Source organism: Ornithorhynchus anatinus, chromosome 20 (genome assembly GCF_004115215.2).
Source record: "Ornithorhynchus anatinus isolate Pmale09 chromosome 20, mOrnAna1.pri.v4, whole genome shotgun sequence".
Lineage (NCBI taxonomy): Eukaryota > Metazoa > Chordata > Mammalia > Monotremata > Ornithorhynchidae > Ornithorhynchus > Ornithorhynchus anatinus.
Genome location: NC_041747.1, coordinates 7,892,649 through 7,908,631, shown reverse-complemented (window position 1 = coordinate 7,908,631; position 15,983 = coordinate 7,892,649). Strand labels below are relative to the sequence as shown.

Below are 15,983 nucleotides of genomic sequence, written 5' to 3'. Positions count from 1 at the left end.
AGGAGCCCTTGGAGATTGAGTGGTTAAAAATAGAAGTTAAGGAAGGGAGGAGGGCAGGGGCGATGGTTTTAAGAAGGTGAGAGGGAATGGGGTCCGAGGCGCAGGTGGAGGGGGTGGCACTTGCGAGGAGGGAGGAGATCTCCTCTGAGGATACTGCAGGGAAGGATGGGAAAGTAGGGGAGGGGGTTGCTGGAGGGGAGGGGAGAGGCGGAGGGGTGACTTTGGGGAGCTCAGACCTGATCGTGTTGATTTTCGTGAGGAAATAGGTGGCCAGATCATTAGGGGTGAGAGATGGGGGAGGGGGAGGAACAGGGGGCCTAAGGAGAGAGTTAAAGGTCCGGAACAATCGGCGGGGGTGACGGGCATGGGTGTCGATGAGGGAGGAGAAGAAGCTTTGCCTGGCGGAGGAGAGGGCAGAGTTAAGGCAGGAAAGGATAAATTTGAAGTGTGTGAGGTCGGCTCGGTGCTTGGACTTTCGCCAGCAGCGCTCAGCAGCTCGAGCATAGGAGCGTAGGAGGCGGACGGAGGAGGTGATCCAGGGCTGTGGGTTAGTGGAGCGAGAGCGGCGGAGGGAAAGGGGGGCGAGAGAGTCGAGATGAGTAGAGAGGGTGGAGTTGAGAGCGGAGACCTGATCGTCGAGAGTGGGAAGAGAGGACAGGGCGGCAAGGTGAGGAGAGATGCTATTGGAAAGACGGATGGGATCGAGAGAGCGGAGGTCTCTGTGGGGCAGTAGCGAAGATTTGCAGGGGGAGGGAGTGTGAGAGATGAGGCAGGTGAGAAGGTTATGGTCAGAGAGAGGGATTTCAGAGTTGGTGAGTGAGGAGATAGTGCAGCGGTAGGAGATGACGAGATCGAGGGTGTGACCGAGTCGGTGAGTGGGCGCGGTATGGTGGAGGAGGAGGTCGGCAGAGTCGAGGAGGGATAGCAGGCGGGCGGCAGAGGTATGTGTGTCCATATCTAAAGTGTGGTAGCAACCTTACCTGGTGACAACACCTCACCTCTATTGTTTTCCAAACTAGAGACACCTGACAGCACAGTAATCTGCACACAGTAAGCACTTAGGACAGTGCTCTGCACACAATAGAGGAAGTAGGCTTCCTCAGGAATGAGACTGAAAATACCTGCTCACTGCTTTTTTGAGGTGGGGAGAGTGATCGTCCATTGGATAGGAAGAGGGAGGGTGTTCCAGGCCAGAGGTAGGATGTGGGCAAGAGGTGGGTGGCGAGATAGAGGAGATCAAGGTACAGTGAATAGGTTGGCATTAGAGGAGCAAACTGCTCAGACTGGGTTGTAGGAGGAAAGCAGCGAGGTAAGGTCGGCAGGGGCAAGGTGAATGAGTGCTTTAAAGCCGATGGTAAGGTGTTCCTGTTTCATATGGAGGTGGATGGGGAACCACTGGAGGTTCTTGAGGAGTGGGGAAATGTGGACTGAACATTTTTGTAGAAAAATGATCCGAGTTGGGAGACCTGCTTTCGGCCCTCAATGAGGATTCTTGATCCTGAAGTCTCAGGCAAAAAAATAACAGCAAACAAATTGTCTATAGGAAATAACCAAGGAAGGCAGAATAAACGCTAAAGAGACAAAGTGAGGCCCTGTTTGGACGAACGCAATCCAGCAGGGAACTGTTGGAAGGCCACTGCAGCAGTCTGACCTGCAAAGGGTACAGCAATCAGGAACGAGGTGGCTCCCCTCAATCAGAGGCTTCCCGAATACCAAGAGGCAGGCTTGAACACTGAGACAGGCTCTAAGTAGGGACAGTCTCAGTTGGCTACTGACAAGAAATTTTGATGCTAAATGATGAGGGTCTATGACCCACTGGTGAATCGGTGGTGAGGCCTATCATGTTAATGCAACAGGACTTGTTCTTAAATGCAAGCAAAGTGGCAGGGTGCGTTGCTCACATGTTGGTCTTTTCAGTTATGCTCAGTAACATAGGTAGGATCCTACCATCAGGACGGTCATCTCCAAAAATGAAAGGCACACACATGCATGAGAAGTTAATAAGGTCCCAGTTATTTTTTTTTTCAAAGAAAAAACAGTTCAATGGGTTGGTGACTAACTGTACAATACTACTGTTACTACTAATAAAAATTTTAGCTCTTACTATGTGCCAGGCACTGTACTGGGGTGGATACAAGTAAATCAGGTTGGACATAGTCCCTGTATCACATGGAGCTCACAGCCTTAATCCCTATTTTACAGATGAGGTCCCTGAGGCACAGAGAAGTGAAGTGACTTGTCCAAGGTCACATAGCAGACAAGTGGTGGAGCTAGGATTTCAATCAATGGTGATTGATTGCATGTAGTGTATCTAATAGTGCCCCTGATTAGACCTATCTGGTCTTGCTGTTGGTCTGGAAAAAATAATTTGCTTACCTTTTCCTTTTCCAATCCAGTAGGACCTAGTTATACCAAAGGCTGGTTGCTGAAACCTTAGTTGTTAATCTAATAACAGTCTCTTGTCTCCTCTCTTTCCACAGATCCAAATGTGCCCACGAGCTAAGCCACTGGAAAGTATTTTAAGATGATATGACGTTGCCTTCTACCATTGCAACCCTGAAGTAATTGATCTCGCTCACAGAGGACAGAAGCTCCCAGCTCTGACAACGAAAAGAGAAGAGGTGAGAGGAGGTGGGGAATGTGGGTGGGGAGGATGGAGAGAAAGAGATTTGAAAAGTTGAAAATGAAGACTCACAAAGAGTCTTTTATTGAGGAGCCTTTAAACGTGGCCTAGCACAGGAGGTTGTCAGTAAGGCATACAGGCAGGTTAATGTCCCTAAAATAAAGTCGCGGCCAGTAATAACAGGTCCGTACAAATAGAAAGTTACAGCTGCTAAGAAAGTATGCATCCTAACACACCATTAGATTTAGCAATTACTATATTTACAGAAATATGTCCCTACCTTCCAGTAGTGCACAGTGGGAGCTGTAGAAACGAACTTTGCAACTGTTAGCCTAAAATTACACCCCCCCCTGCAAAAAAAAAGGGAGTGCTAAAATTTGTCATTATCTCTTGGAAGGTTCTGGGGGGCAAGGTTAAAGGTGTATGCTGCTGGTGGGAGTGTGGAGAAAGGGAGATCTTCAGAGATGGAAATTTGATGGCCAGTACTTGCAGAGTTGGTGCATGACTTTTTTCTAGGTATCGTCTCCCACTGCATTAAGGTTAATTGAAATAGTCTGTTCTTGGATGATATTTTGGATGTGTTTCTTGTCGGCATCAAAAGTTAATGAAATTGGCACTTAAGGGATTATTTTCCACAAATATGGCTGAAAGCCATGTGACCCTGGTTTTCATTTCTGTGAACCTCTTTGCACCCCCACCTTCCTTCTCCTCCTCCTTCTTCTTCCCCTTAACCCCTCTTACCTTCTCTTCCTTCCTGGGTTGAGAGCTTATTGACACTTCTCTGATGCTCATCCCGCCCTACTTCTACTAGCTCAGAATGGATTTATTCATCTTTGTTTCTGTCATCAGATGAAGTGCAACTGGGGGAATTGTATGCTTTCAAATGTGTCTGCATCGCCTACCTTTTCTGTGCTTACAAAAACAAATGCAACTAAGAGGGTTCTCAGTGACCAGGGGGCTGCCTGTCCAAACGCAGCTGAGCTCTGAGGTCTGGCTGAGCTTTCCACAGTTGCCCCGACCTCCTCGGCCAACCCTGACCCAGTCAGATCAGTCTCTCTGTCTGAAATACACCATGCTGTAGCTAGAAGCCCTCCATGACCAAAATGCAGGAGATCTGGATTGTAATCCCAGATCCGCCACTTGTAGGCTGAGTGACACCAGGCAAGTCAGTTCACTGCTCAGCACCTCAGTTTCCTCATCTGTAAAATAGGGATTCATTACCTGTCTTCCTCCCCCTTAGACTCTGAGCCCCTTATGGGGCAGGGACTGTGTTCTTACTGTGTGCTGTGCAGAGTACAAGAGATTTAACAGACATATTCTCTGCCCACCAGGAGCTTACAGTCTGAAGGGGGAGAATTATTATTAAATCCCATCTTGACCCCTCCAGGCCAGAAGCGCAAAGCAAGAACACACCGATAAGTGCCGAGTCCTTGGGGGCCCCTGCACTCAAAATGCAGGGGTGGCATCTATGGACCTTAGCCAGCTGTGTATGGGAAGAATGGGGTGGAATCCACAAGGCCACTGCTTTCCCTTGTCATTTCTTTTTCTTTTAATGGTATTTGTTAAAGGACTTACTATGTGTAAAGCACTGTTCTAAGTGTTGGTGGATACAAGTTAATCAGGCTGGATACAGTCTCTGTCCCACATCGGGTTCTCAGTCTAAGTAGGAGAGAGAACAGGTATTGAATCCCCATTTTACAGTTGAGGAAACTGAGGCCCAGAGAAGTGAAGTGATTTGCCCAAAGCCCCACAGCGGGCAAGTGGCAGAGCCAGAGTTAGTACCCAGGTCCTCTGGCTCCCTGGCCCATGTTTTATCGACTAGGCCACGCTGCCTCCCTAACCTCATGTTAGAAGCTGCAACCCTCAGAGTGGGCTCAGAGAGGCGACGGTCTTGCTGATTCTCTAATGTGCTTCTCAAGGGCCCCAGAACTGTGATGTGCCAGGCACATAGAGCGAGCTTCCTACTGCCTGACTACTGGAAACTTGAAGAACCTGAGGTGGAGCTTGCCTGCTGCTGCTGGTGAGCAGTGGGTCTGTCATTCTGTCTGTCTACGTGGCCTCAGCATCTCCTCCTCCTCGATAGGTCCCGTTGCTGCCTCATGCTGAGTCAGCATTTCCGGGCTTCGGGCCTCTTGTCAACCAGTGAGGACAGCCCCGATACCTCTCTGGCTCCGGACTGCTGGTGGGACTAGTGGAAATGGGATTTGAGAGAGGTCGAGAGCTTAATCTAGTTAGTAAACTCATTATGGGCAGGGAACGTGTCTGCTAATTTTTCTTGGGTTGTACTCTCCCAGGCGCTCAGTACAATGCTCTGCACATAGCAGATGCTCGATAGATACCATTGATTGAATGAGCATCAAGAAGAAGTAGCGTTATGTTGGGTAGGGGAAACACTGTATTTGAAACAGAGAAGCTTCTCCCACTAAGGAGAGAAAGGGATCATTAATAGGACATGGAGCTCTGACAGGGAAATGTAGTGAGGACCCCAGTCAAGAAAGGACCTATCTGGTTTGGCGTGGAAAAAACCTTCCTGATACTCTCCCCATCCCAGAGCCATCCTGAAGGCACATTTCCTCCAAGAGGCCTTTCCTGACTAAGACCTCATTTCCTCTTCTCCCACTCCCTTCTGCATCACCCTCATTTGCTCCCTTTACTGACATTCCCCCTTCCCATTCAGCTCCATAATACATATCCATAATTTATTCATTTGCCTTAGGGTTTGCCTCCCCTTCTGGACTGTAAGCTCATGTGGGCAGGGAATGTGTCTTCCAACTCTTTTATGTTGCACTCTCCCAAGCGCTTAGTATAGTGTTGTGCACACAGCAAGCTCTCAGTAAATGTGATTGACGGATTGAAGGTCAGAGTACCTTCAAGCATATTCAGAAGCAGCAACAGGGTTGGGCAGGGTCAGTGTCCCAGCTTGGTAGATGGCAGTATTTAAAGGCTCCCAGTATGGCATAGACTCTTGGTGGCGTGTATCCTTTCAGCCTCCCTGGCTTGCCTGAATGGAGCTCTGTGTCATGGTGGTGTCATCTACAAATCCAAAGGACAGCTACACACACATACACTGTTATTTAGGCCAGACTCTAGAGTACTTGGCAAAATAAAATGCTATAAATGCACTCAGCAATAAATCCAGAGTTATCTAAATTAAGTTGGGTTCAGGGAGTTTCTCTTTATTCACTGCATGTCATTAGGATCTTTCCTAGCATTTTCAGGGCAGACCAGAGTTCCACGATATCTCCTTTTAATGGAGCAGGTCCCATAGGGGGTCTCGAGTTAGACAGTTTATCCCCTTTCATGCCCTGTATTTACAGGCTCCACTCTAAAGGGGTAACATAAAACCAGAGACAGGTTTATTTGCATCAGTATTTAAACAGAATAGCAAGGGGACCCAAATCACATATGCAGAGAGCACAAGAAAATATCATCAAGAAAAGAGAGCATACAAGGAACACCTTAGAAGAAATCAGAAATGAGAAAAAACACAAAAACGTTTGGGTCATCCAAGAATTATGCTTTGGCAATTCACTATTTTCAGCAGTTAGCCCTCAGGCTCCCGGTTTTTCCCAACCTGTTTTGAGTCCATTTTTCCTAGGTAGGAGTCATCTGCTCCAACCTGCCAGTGCTCTTCACTAGATTGCATTCTCATTCCATTTTGCAATTAGATGGAAGAGAGGAAAGGGCCGGGGTAAGACGTTTCTCAGCACTTGCTGGCGCTTCCTGGCGATCTCTTGTGCTGTGGTGTCTTCAGATGGTCATGTGAGTAAAAGCATGTTGGGTACAGGAAGACTTGTCGGCAGGGCAGGCATAGATGCAAATTGAAAGGGACCCTTGCGGGAAGTATGAATCTCAGCCCAACAAGAGAACCCACACATTGACCCTTAATTACTATCCCCTTGCATTGGTTGGTGTTCAGAAGCGGCATGGCTTAGTGGAAAGACCACAGGTTTGGGTTTTAATCCCTACTTTGTCACTTGCCTGCTGTGTGACCTTGGGCAAGTTACATAACTTCTCTGTGCCTCAGTTTCCTCCTCTGTAAAATGGGGATTAATACCTATTCCCTCTCCTGCTTAAAATGTGAGCCCCTTGTAGGACAGTCTCTGTGTCTGACCCGATTATCTTGCATTTACCCCAGTGCTTGACACCGAGTTATTACGTAACAAATGCTTGGGGTGCAAGAGGGTGTATGTTTCCTGAAACAAGGGGACAGATCTGACTCCAGGCGAAGAGAAGACTCTTTTCACAGAACACAGAGGCAGAGCTGTGAGTAACTGGTAGTAAGATTGGATCTGGTTTGGGAATGAGAACATTGATGCGTGTTTGAACCTGCAGGTTCTTTATGTTTCTATTCTTCTTCTTATCATTACTACTAATAATGATAATAATAAAATATGTGGTATTTGTTAAGCACTTAATATGAGCCAAACACTATTCTTAGTGCTGGAGTAGGTACAATACTGTCAGATCAATCTCAGTCCCTGATCTACATGGAGGCCTTGGTCTAAGAGGGAGAGAGCGAGAGAGCAGGTATTTAATCCCCATTTTACAGATGAGGAAACTGAAGCACAGAGAAGTCATTTGTCAAATGTACCTTATTTTCAAATGTATCAGAATTTAATACAAGGCAAGAGGTGTTTGGCCCCAAGTATTATGCCCTTAATTTTTAGGTCTATATAGATTTTAGGGTAAATGGAATCTGTGAGTTTCTGATTCAAGTCAACTCAGTATGTTATTGTTAAGAGGCTTTTGTGACACAAGAAGCCATTGGAACAGTTTAGAAGCTTTTTTCCCCTTGTAAAAGAGGAAGCCTTGTTTTGCCAAGGGCAAATGAACTCTCACACCCAAGGTCTAGGTTGGTTTTGAGTCTCCGAACCCGTCAACCGGAGCCGATTTGGAATTTGTGTGTTAGAAACTTAGTCTCCCCCTGCTGTCTCCCCAGAGAAGTGCTCAGGGATTGGGTCTGGCGGGCTTCCAGCCTCTCATTTCAGGGCTTCCACACCTGAGCTCCCACATGAGTGGCCTCTGATGACCCTGTGAAACCTGGACGTGCTTTGAGTAACCCAGAAGTTACAAACTTGCGTTTCAGTGCCTGTGTTACAGAGGCAACAAACTTAGAGCCTGTCCCTGTGGGTCGGGAACCCATAACCCTCAATACCCACTCGGCTCCAGAACCTTTGTGTTCCCCCTGCTCCGGATCCGGTCCCCCGAAACCCCGGCCCCGGCTCCAAGGCACGGGACTTGGTGGCGGGAGCTGAGGTGGCTGGAAGCTGGGCACCAGAAATAAAAATACTATGCACGAAGGTATCCACTGCTGTGGGGTTGGGAGTGGGGTGAATATCAAGTGTCACAGCCAGAGTGACATGGCGTGCACAACTTCACCATGATAGTTTATATCTGTATATATCTATATAGATATATAGATAAATGCACATATATTTACTTATTTACTGTAAACATATATTTATGATATATAATTTATTTGAACTGGATTCCCACTACACTGTAAGGTCCTTGAGGGCAGGTCATTGCTGTACTCTCCCAACCTCTTGGTACACTGTTCTGCAAACACTAAGTACTCAGTAAATACTATTGCTTGATTGATTGGATTTGCTTCTGCTGTTCTTGTCAAGTCTGGGTTTCCTGATCTGCCACGTGGTGTTGAAGGTCCACGCATATCTCGTATTTTGTCTTGAAAGGAGTCCTGGATCATTTGAGAGCTTAGAAAGTTTATTTACATGATGCAGGGCCACTGTGCTATTTTTTTTTCTGTCTCAGTAGTGCAGTATTTTAGAGGATGAAAAATTATTGTCAGTCAGTTGATGTAGCATCTCATTTTCACTTCTTGTTTCTCCCTATTTCATGGACAATGGGCGTTTCAAGCCCGTGTAAAGTATGTGTCTATTTCTGTGGCCTGACACACCCTCCTGATTTCAGTTCCACTGGTTTTAACCAGGCATGGCTAATGGGCATGCCATTCCTAACAATGACTAGGGAAATAGGAGGAGGTTTTGCATCTTTGCTCTTGAGGAGTTCTCAACGAAATTTTCCGTTTCATAACCACAGTCTGCACCCACAACCCTTGCCTGCTGACTCATTGGGCGTGCTAATGGCCACAGGGAGACTGGGGAGGGGAGTGTGGATGACTCAATGCAACCCATCACCACTGCTGCAAAAACAAACCCGGCTGAGGTCCCGCTGACAGTGCAATAATTCCTTCTTCCCCACACACCCCCAATTTAAACTGCAGTCCCATTTAAGTGGACAGGCCAATATCGGTCTCCAGGTTTCCCAAGAGGCAGCAGACTTTTGGAAAGCATCTTTGGTGCCTGAACCGCCCTCTTTAGGAATGCACTGTTATGCCTGACTAGGTAAGAAGCTAGACAGGGTGTCCTAACACCTTATATGTGCTTATGGCTATATCATATGCATGTATAAGTATAGTTTAGTATCCACCATGGGGAAACTAGAAAAGGTGCCTAATTTTATTCCCAGGTAATCTCTGTAGTCTCCAAAGTTATCAAAAGGCTGATTTAAATTTTAAAATGCAGATCGAGTCTTTAACTCAAATTGGCCTGTGAATTTTGTTTGTGGCTTATTTAAAAGGTCTCATAATTGCACAGGAGCATTTGTGTGTCATATGGTGTCACATAAGCTCCTTGGGGGCAGGATCATGTCTATCAATTACACCGTACTCTCCCAAGCACTTGGCATAGTACTCGGCACACAGTAGGCACTCAGTAAATACCATCGATTGAGTGATTAGGGAAAGCGAATCACTGGATCATAGAATGTGAATTAGCATACACCACTGCAGTGCTGATAGCACAGAGGAAATCATTTTGCAAGGGAATCATTGAGCTAAAGGACCTCTCAGTGCTCTGATGTGCTTCCCCACAGTTCTGTTAGCAGAAGAGATGCTCCAAGTAGGGAGGAGAGGACGATTCTGGTGTGGGTTTCCTGCTGTGGCTTTTTGACAAGCAGCAGTTGGGTCTTCCTGGTCTTGGGTGAATGCTCTGTTGTGGAGTCCCAGTCAGAGCAAGCCATGCACCGAGCCAGCTCCCAGAAATGATCTATTGCATATTGCACTCTCTCTCTCCACCTCTTCCCCTCTTGACAGTTTCATGGTGGACTGATGTGGGAGGTCAACCCAGCAGATGTACTCTCCTTGTTCCTTCCCTCTCACACCTGGTTGGACCATTCCTTAAAATATTAGTAGTGATTAATGGCAAAGGGCTGCCAAAACATAGATCCTTTGGGTACAGCAGGGAAGAGGTTAAAGTCAAGTTCTCCTTTGGGGAACTGTATGCCAGCTGCTTACCTCTCAGGAAGTCGGAGGGACTGCCTGAAGCAGGTGGTGTCTGGCCAATCTTTGGGCCGAGTCCCCCATGGAAAAGCCAAGTGGAGAATTAAGTTACTTCTGTGGGTCACTGGGCTCAAAGCCCAATTATCCAGATATTCAGATCCAGTTTACACTAGTCATTATCCAGAGAAGTCACCCTCCCCTCTGCCTGCCAAATGTAGTCCAGTCTCAATTGTTGTGGTATTTCTGGCTCAAACCCAACCTATAATTTTGGGCCCAAATTAGGATCGATCAATCAGTCAGTGGTATTGAGCCCTTACCATGTCTGGAAGCTTGTACTAAGCACTGGGGAGAGTACACTACAACAGAGCTGGTAGACACATTCCCTGCCCACATGGAACTTTATACTCTAGAGGGGAAGACTGACATTAATATAAATGAATAAATTAGGAAAATGTTGATAAGTTATGTGGGGCTGAGGATACAGAGACTCTCAAGTGCTTAAAGTCTAGAGATCCAAGTGCATAATTTCCCAATATACACCTGGATTTAGGCAAAAGAAGATCTTTTTTTTAGAGTTCTGGTGATCCGTTTTCCTTGCCAGATGGCTCTCAGCCCCTGAGATCATAAAGTGTTGGGTCTCTGTAAATAATAACTCAACTTGCCATGTCACTTTGCCACCTAGGCACAGCCAGAGTGACAAAGAGTGCACAACTTAATAATAATAATGTTGGTATTTTTTAAGCGCTTACTATGTGCCGAGCACTGTTCTAAGCGCTGGGGTAGATACAGGGTAATCAGGTTGTCCCACACCAGGCTCACAGTTAATCCCCATTTTACAGATCGGTGAACTGAGGCACAGAGAAGTTAAGTGACTTCCCCACAGTCACACAGCTGACAAGTGGCAGAGCTGGGATTTGAACCCATGACCTCTGACTCCAAAGCCCAGGCTCTTTCCACTGAGGATGGTTTCAAGAGAGGAGGCATCTGTACCCAGTGGTCCTCCTTGATCCATAATTCACAATGGCTGAGGTTCCAGAGGCCAGTCACCCAATTTACAGCCACTCTGTCCCCATCCAGTACAGATATGGCACCGGATATGGCTATATGCGATATTTTTATTTTCAGCACCAGCTTTCTTACCCTTGACACCCAACCACCGAGTCACATGGCCCCGAAGTGGTGCCCGTGTTCAGAGCAACCTGAAAGGGGGATTTAGTGATTCTGGGGCAATTTGCTGGGGTCAGGGTGCCTCGCAGAAGCAGTCTGGGTTCAAATAGCATCAGGTGGACCTCCACAAACAAGGGGCCCGAATAACATTAGGTTATGCTATGAGCCAGTGTAACTAACATGACATCCTGTGCATCTCAGTGCCAGAATTTTTTTTTTGTTACCGGCCAGCCTAGCCCTGGATTGAATCAGTTGTCCCCAGGACCTACACCATTTGGCTTTCTTTCTGAAAACACATCTCATCTCTAGCCAAATTGAGATGAATCCCATGGTGTTTTCCAAAGATTCATTCCCCTGGAGCATAAGAGAATCAAAACCTCCAGCAGTTGGATTTGGGTTGGAAAACCCAGCAGCTCCTTTTATATTCATTCCAATCCTCATGACCCATTTAAAAACAATGTAAGTACTTCATTTTGGTGGTACACATATGCCTTCATAATACACTTGGATGCCTCACCGGGTTTTTCAGGAGCACGGAATCTATTAGGCGATGAGCTGGCATTACTGGTTCTTTGTCTGGCCCCTGGAATGAAAAGCAGAAAGCTGCAAAGTAGAACAACCCAGCTCCTACCTCAGTGTCCACATCTCTGTCCTGGTCCAAATGACTCACAAACAGCACTACAGCTGTTTCAGCGTTCTTCAGAGTTTAAGCCAGCTCTATGGGTGACTAAAGCCTACATGAGTAATCTAAAACCTCAGCATTTACAATATAAAGGCACCGCAAGAAACCTCCTCAGACATTAAGCTTTGTAGGACTTTATTTGGAGGAATTTTACTTAAAAATGCAATATCCTTTTTCTTTCCTTTTCTTCCCCCTTTGGCAAAATTTAATCAGTAGAACTTGGATGGAACAGCATTATTTATAAAAAGGCTTACCTCGTTCATCTGAGAAAGACTGTGAACCTTGATTGGAAAATAATAATTCTTAAAGCACACACAGTTTAATATTGTTATCTTCCCGCTGCCTGGAGTGATAGATATTTTTGAGGCTTTTTAAATAAGAAGTTGAAAATTGAATATACAACTCAAAAGATTAGTGGATTCAAATGGTTGTATCACGCTGGGTCTGAGAAAAAAAAATATTCCAAAGTAACTAGTTGTGTGCGAGGAATGGCAGTTTTATTAAAAGACTTGATGGAGTGCAGTGAAAACACACATTCTGTGTCTTTCTGCAGCCTTTTCCACTACAAAAACAAAAGTTTTCTTTATATGGGTTAGCGTTTGCCTTCGCTCTATTTATTCGGCCCTCCTCTCTGTCCAGCTTGTCTGCCTAGTTTTCAATCCGAAGGTGAGATTTGGTTTTATTTAGCGGCATTCCAGGAAGACGCCCATGTGTGAACCGATTGTCTGGCCTTTCCTCTGTGATGGCCGCGTTGCATTTCATCATCCTCATTTTATGGCATTCGAGGTCTCAAAGGGTGACAAACGGTATTTTGTCTAAATTTAGTGCCATTGCCTTGCCTCTGTCCTCCGTGGTAATAGGCTTTCCTCAATTCCAGAGCTCAAGTGAGGTCTCTGAAGGAACTGTGCCTGGCTGAAGGAATGGGATTAGTCCAGATGTGGGCAGGCTGCCGCTGTCCAATTGCAAAGCAGCGAGTTCATATAAAAAGGTATCGTTCAATTACGGAAACTGGCAGCCATCAGAGGACACTTGGCAGCCCGGCTGTGCAAAAACATTTGCACTGGCGGCTGAAAAGGGCCTTCTTTTTTTGCCGGTTTCATGAAAAATGAAACATTTAGCAGTTTTACCTCAATTTCCTCTCCCCATTTTCCATACAAACAAAAGGTAATTTCTCTAGAACCCCCAACCTTCTCTTAAGCCATCCCGACTTTGATGAAGAAAATTGTTCAGTAAGAATGCTTGATTTGGGCCACTTTCTTCTCTTCCCGCGTTCAACTCTCCCCCTTCCTCCCCACATTTCCTTTAGAAAAATTATAGTGAAAATAATAATTTTAAAAAAAGCTGCTGCTGGAAAACATAGTGTAATTTCAGCCTTGACCAAGTTTGGGAACACTTGCTCATGTGCTCTCTTTCTCTCTCTCCCTCCCTCTCTCTCTCTCTCTCTCTCTCTCTCTCTCTCTCACACACACACACACACACACACACACACTTACAGCTTGGGAAAAATTGACAACTTAGCTTGATTCACATTGCATATAAACTTGGATTTAATGTTGGAATTGGGTTAAAGGGAAATGTTCAGATGTAAAATGAATTGGAGAAAGCGTACTATCTAATATCGATTAGACTGTAAGCCCATCAAACAGCAGGGACTGTCTCTATCTGTTGCCGACTTATTCATCCCAAGTGCTTAGTACAATGCTCTGCACATAGTAAGCGCTCAATAAATACTATTGAATGAATGAATGAATGACTCTTATCTCTCCCCAAGTCAAATTTTAGACATGGAGATCTCTCTGAATGGGGCTAGCTCTCTCTCCCACATCCTTTGCCTTAGGATTTGTTACCATGTGAGTTTATGTCTGTGTCACACCTCTTTAGAGGGTAAACTCCCCAAAGGCAAGGATTACACCTTTTATTTCTTTTTTATGCTCCGCAAGTGCCTGGAACAGTGTTACACACACACACGTTTTTTGGGTTTGAAGCAGACTCCACTGACTTTGAAATTGACCTGCATGTGTGCACCTGCATCCCAAAAAGGCAATGTGGAATTCTCAGTTCCAACCACATTGTGTATACAAAACGATCATCTTGAATTGTGTAATAGTGTTTGTTTTTTTTACACCTAGTAGGTGCTTGATGCACACTCCACAAACACATGCTCAGAGAGTGAAGGCCGCTCAGTGTACCCTGCCCTATCTTCCTCCAGGAAGAAGACCTCCTTTAATTCTAGTGCAGCACTGGCTCACAATACTCAGACACTTCAGGTCAGGTCAGCAGGTTGACTAGCATGCCTTGTATACCCCTTTGGTTCCCAGCTAGCCCCCAAAGAAGCCCTTTGCTGAGCCAACTCTGGGGGCCTCCAGGCTGAGGTATAAAATGGTTGGGGTAATTTTATCCACACCACTCAACTTAGTGGTTTAAGAGCCACCTTGTAATGTGTGTGTGCATGCGTATGTGTACACGTGCATGTTTTCTCAGATATTTACTCAATAGAATGGGATTAAATAAGCCTAGTTGCAGCTACTGCTGTAAAGAGGGAGCTAAATCCACCTACCAAATCAATTTCTCTCACCCTCGCTTCTCTGTTTTGACTGTCCGCTTGAGAAAGGAAGCTGCTCTCAAGTTCTTAGCCATGGAAGGTGCCAAAAGATGCCTCTATTGATAAGATATATTTATTTTTTGTAGGGTGACAGGGAGTTTAGTTGCATCATTCATCCAACAGGAAATGTCCATTCTGTCTATCCAGGATGACTTTCTATTGATCTTCTTGCAGAAAATTCAACAGATAACCTTCCAGAAGAGATGATCAGGTTTCGGTGTTCACGGCAAGCCTGGGAATGAATACTAGAGTTACAGGCTGCTGATGTTCCTATTCGTGGAAATGGTAATTGGTAATGGGAATTGGAGGCTCCACGAAATAGAAAACATCGAGAACTGGAGCTGACTGGACACTGGCTTCCCCTGGAGCAGTCAGCTGCTCCATACTGAAGGGGAGTGTCCTCTGCCAGGCAGAACAGGAGTTGTGCGGAATATAGGGACCCAGCAGGATGGCAACAGAGTAAAGGCGAGTGTCTCAGTGTGCAGGACAACGCTACCTCCGTGCTCATCTTTCCCTTCTCCAGCTCACAGGGGTGCAGCGTTTGGCTGTGAAGACATGCCCTATTGGATGACCACCAATTCACTCTCCCCCTTTGGGATCAGCACTATTACAGAGTTAAAGAATTGGAAGAATATCAATAGAGTCGATTTGTCTGGCAGCTGAGGGATTTAGCTGCTGTATCCATTTCCAGGGTCTCTGACCAGCTGAGCATGTGCAGTCAGCAAAGTCACCCCGACTTTCTGCAAGCACTGCAGCTTCCGAGGGCTTCTGGTTTCTTCCAGTGTCCTCTCCCCACCCCACCCCCCAACTCCTGCTCCCGCTTATCCCAGCTTCCTGACTCACTCAACTGCCACTCCACTCCTCTGCAAGTTTCACAGTGGCAACTGATTTTTGATGATTTTTGCTTCTTGAAAACTCTGCTTTTGTCCTGAAGCCACTTGGCGAAAGCTAACCCCTTGTTCTGGATAAATGTGTGTAGGAATTGTCCTGTGGAGTTGCAGGATATGCCTTTGGGATCCTGGCCCCACACTCATGTTCCAGAGCCTGCCTCAGTCTCCCGGTGGCCACCTAGTGCATAGACTGCGCCCACCATCCGGATTGACAAAATGCTCTCACTCTCCCAGTGGGCACTCCCTTCTTGTCTCCCCTTTCTTCTCTGCCTTCTCTCCCTCTCCTCCCTCCTCTTCCTTGGCAATCTCCCTCACACTCTGTGGCCTAGTGGATAGAGCTTGGGGGCCTGTGAATCAGAAGACCTGGATTCTAATCCTGGCACTGGCACTTGCTGGTTGTGAGACCTTGAGCAAGTCACTTAACTTCTCTGTTTCTGTATCTTCATCTGTAAAATGGGGATTCAATGCCTGTTTTTCCTCCCCATTAGACTGTGAGCCTCATGTAGAACAGGGAATAATACCTCCTCTCCCTCTTCTTCCTCTCGTTCCTCTTCTGCCTCTCTCCCTTTCACCCCTCCCCTCTTCCTTCTTTCCCATCTCTAGCCTATCTACATTTCTGCCCTCACACTTGGACTTGTACCCTTTATGCACTTGATATTCACCCCACCCTCAGCCCCACAACCCTATGTATGTATCCGTATTTATTTTTTGAT

At 46.2% G+C, this 15,983-nt stretch overlaps 1 long non-coding RNA gene across 5 annotated transcripts in view; it reads left to right on the top strand.

Moving 5' to 3' along the window:
• LOC120639053 overlaps positions 1–15,983 on the top strand; it is a 210,315-nt gene that overhangs the window by 59,167 nt on the left and 135,165 nt on the right. For all 5 annotated transcript variants that reach the window (XR_005661224.1, XR_005661223.1, XR_005661221.1 and 2 more), the window contains exon 2: positions 2,481–2,621. This is a non-coding gene — a long non-coding RNA (uncharacterized LOC120639053). The remainder of the gene's footprint in view (positions 1–2,480; positions 2,622–15,983) is intronic.